This window comes from Dipodomys spectabilis, unplaced genomic scaffold (assembly GCF_019054845.1).
Source record: "Dipodomys spectabilis isolate Male_0828 unplaced genomic scaffold, ASM1905484v1 ptg000096l, whole genome shotgun sequence".
NCBI classification, from domain to species: Eukaryota; Metazoa; Chordata; class Mammalia; order Rodentia; family Heteromyidae; genus Dipodomys; species Dipodomys spectabilis.
Window position 1 is genome coordinate 29,207,233 of NW_024870773.1, and position 2,890 is coordinate 29,210,122.

At 33.9% G+C, this 2,890-nt stretch overlaps 1 pseudogene; it reads left to right on the forward strand.

Moving 5' to 3' along the window:
- Positions 1-219: 219 nt before the first annotated feature.
- LOC122113012 lies at positions 220-486 on the forward strand (annotated as a pseudogene).
- The last annotated feature ends 2,404 nt before the right edge of the window (positions 487-2,890 follow it).

Consider the following 2,890-nt stretch of genomic DNA (forward strand, 5'->3'; position numbering starts at 1 on the left):
GCGGTCCTTCCACCCGCCCCGAACCTGGGCTGTCAGCCTGGGACTGGACAGGTTTTGCAGCCCCTTTACAGCATACTGGTGGCTCATTCTAGAGCTTGTGATAAGTAAGAAATCAGGCCCGGCTGGAGACTCTTAAGCAAAGGCTGGATGACTTCATTTCCAGAACAGAAAGGAAACTCATGCATCAGAAAAAGTGACACATAAACATATAAAAAGAATATGGCTGCACAAATACTAGAACCTGATCAGATAAAACAGTCTAAAGAATTCCTGGGACCCTACAATAAACTTACAGCAACCTGCTTTTTTGGACTGTGTTAAAGACTTCACAACAAGAGAAGTAAAACCTAAAGAGATTACCTGTTCAGAGCATTGCTTATAGAAATAGTTTTAAATGATGCAAAGAATATCCATGAGATTTTGGAATATCACATTCAGCAGACTGAGGTCCTAGCAGCTGAAGCAGGACTCCTGGGTCAGCTGTGATAGATAAATCCAGATGGATGGGCTCCAGTGAAACACGGATGACAGCAGTGACACTGGAAATGAAGCTTCATCTGGTGAAATCCTCGGAAAGTAGTCAGCACCCCGTTAGTAGCTACTTGGCATATGGAAACCACTGGAGAAACAAAATCACTGTTCCCTAGGAATAATCAAAATAGAAGTTCATTGTTTAGTGAAAATAGTAAGAAGCAACATTTGTGAAGGCCTTAAGATATGGTTTGGTCACTTTGGTTAGAAAAATAAACTATTGTCTAATCATGCAGAAGGTAGAAAACAATTTTATTACTAAAAGTAAAGTAAATGAAAGTTATCACTGAGCAGTTAGCTGTTTGTACTGTATAGAGCACAGTATTCTAACTAGACTGTGGTTACCTTGAAATGTGTTCAACCAGAATCATCCTCCAAGTATTCCTGTTCATTCATGTTTGCCTCAAATTGCTGGCAAATACATAAAACAGTTACCTGATTAAAAAAAAAAAAAAAAAAAAAAAACGAAAGAGAAAAGCAGTCTTGGGTATCAGTTAAGAGGCAGAGCATCTGCATCTGCTTAGTCAGTGAAAGGCCCTGAGTTCAAACTCCAGCACTGTCCAAAAACATCTATACTCAAACTGAATTATAAAAACAAGAAAAATCATGTTCTTATCTTCAAATGTTCAAATAGAGAGGTTAAAAATAGAAAGATGGAAAAAGAAAATTCAAGTGGAAAATAAAATTGTGGGACAAATTCTAATATTCAACAAAATTTCAAGGCTAAAAAGTCATGAAATAAAAACAAAATAAATGCATACACTTTTAAGAGGAAAAATATAGGTCAAAATTATTTTAAAGGTCATGACTATAGATGCATCTAACTAAATATACATATGTATACACATACATAAAAATATATATACTTTTACACATTCAGAAGGCAATAGTGGAAACTTTCAAAAATAATACACAAAGAAGACCTAAATTATGTGATTAAAATGCTTGAAATTGTAAACAAATATAGAATTTTTATTCAACAAACAAAAATACCTTTTTTTTAAGCACATCTCTAATATTTATAAAAATTGACCAAAGACCCATAGTAATCCCCAGTAAATTATAGGGGAAATGCAGTATTTTATTGTCTCTCCTCATTTATCATAATAAAGTATAAACACCAATTAGTAACAAAAATAGGGACTTTATAAAGTCCTTATATTTGTAAACAAAAATACTCATGGCTAAACTTGAAGAATTCTTCACTTTATTTGAATTGATTCTTCATTTTACTTGAAGAAAAAATTGCAAGAAAAATTTTACATATTTGAAAATGCACTACATGAACACAGTGTATCACCATGAAAGTTAAAATTCCAAATATAACTATTAAGAAATAAGAGAAATCAAAACAAATTACCCAAGTGTAACACTCTTTGGTACTGAAAGCTTTTCTCTGTAGCTTTGAATTAGTGCAGAAAGAAAATTTCTCCTAATTTCTCCTTATCAGAGTCTGGAATGTTCTTCTAGGGACCAACAGAGTCTAGTTCCTGGTAGTGTTTACTTTCCATCCTTTCATCAAAGCCCAATGATATGACTGATTTGGGCATTCCATTCTCATGCAGCCACATAACACCGGCTGCTAATTTCAGACTCAGCTCTGCAGCTTTTTCCTGTCCCTTTCCATGAGGTTCTTATGCCCAGACATCCATACCAGAGCTTTGACAAACTCATCTGACTTGACTCCCTGCTCCCAGACAAGCAAGATCTCCAAGGACCTGTATCTTTTCATTCCTTTGTTCCTAAGCCTTGATTTCCCCTTATTCCCTCACCTTTTCCCAAATAACAACTTGGAAATAGTGATAATTAATTAAATAAATTGTCTAGTTACTATTGTGTGAAGTTTCTTCCTTTGTTTAAAAATTTAAAACTGTGAAATTTAAAAGAAATTAAAATTGTTCTGGAGATAGATAGATAGACCAACAAGAGATAGAATATTTGGCATGCAGCATATTTTATATTTTTTAAATATATATAATATGTTAGATATAATAAACTTAGGGTCAAATGCTATATACATGCACATCACATACATATATACATATACTGATACATAAAACAGGGAGAAAGACAAAGAGGGATACTGCACTTATCAAAATGACCAATCTTCTTGTCTTGGGACTTTACAACCCAGTAGAGGAAAAAAATAAGCATATCATAAAGTGAGAGGGAGTGGTGATCACATATTTAGATTTTGGCTTTCTAAGGAATTACATTATTCGAGATCTCCTTTGACTGTCATTTTTCAGTTAATATGAGTTTGTCAGCTTAATCTAGTTTCTTCAAATAATGGAAAACATGGATCCTTTGTCTCTCTAGGCCTGACTTACTTCACATAACATAATTTTTCCCCTTTCCA